Source organism: Euleptes europaea, chromosome 13 (genome assembly GCF_029931775.1).
Source record: "Euleptes europaea isolate rEulEur1 chromosome 13, rEulEur1.hap1, whole genome shotgun sequence".
Taxonomy (NCBI): Eukaryota; Metazoa; Chordata; class Lepidosauria; order Squamata; family Sphaerodactylidae; genus Euleptes; species Euleptes europaea.
Window position 1 is genome coordinate 55,093,145 of NC_079324.1, and position 627 is coordinate 55,093,771.

At 45.8% G+C, this 627-nt stretch overlaps 1 non-coding gene across 1 annotated transcript; it reads right to left on the bottom strand.

Annotated features, from left to right (window-relative positions):
- Positions 1–331: 331 nt before the first annotated feature.
- Positions 332–403, bottom strand: TRNAT-GGU (transfer RNA threonine (anticodon GGU)). The gene has a single exon. It is a non-coding gene; the product is annotated as a tRNA-Thr (tRNA).
- Between the last annotated feature and the right edge of the window lie 224 nt (positions 404–627).

Genomic DNA, 627 nt, shown 5'->3' on the forward strand with positions numbered 1-627 from the left:
TCCAGTCTGGAGATCTCTCTAGTCTGGGTTCAGTTGTAACTCTAGGAGATCTCATGGCCCTACTTGGAAGTTGGTAACCCTCGTTCAGATATAACGTGAAACCAGGGATTGTTTTACCGAGGGTTAGTTTGTGAAACCAGCATTCACCTCACAGATGATCACTGAAATCCTGGTTTGCTTTGACAAATGCTGGTTTGAACACATGAAGCTGCCTTATACTGAATCAGACCCTTGGTCCATCAAGTCAGTATTGTCTCCTCAGACCGGCAGCGGCTCTCCAGGGTCTCAGGTGGAGGTCTTTCACATCACCTACTTGCCTACTCCCTTTAACTGGAGATGCCGGGGATTGAACCTGGGACCTTCTGCATACCAAGCAGATGCTCTACCACTGAGCCACATCTCTTCCCCTGTAAGTTCAAAGCAGACAAAAGGAAATGGCCATTAGGTTACATGACTTTAAAAGTGGATTAGACTGATTCATGGAGGAGAGGTCCATCAATAGCTACTAACCATAGTGACCAAAGGGAATTTCCACATACAGAGGCCTTTAAGTTTACCTGGGAGCAATAAAATATTCTGTAGTTCATTTTTCATTGTAGTCTCTGTGGCCTGGGAAGGCATTGCCAG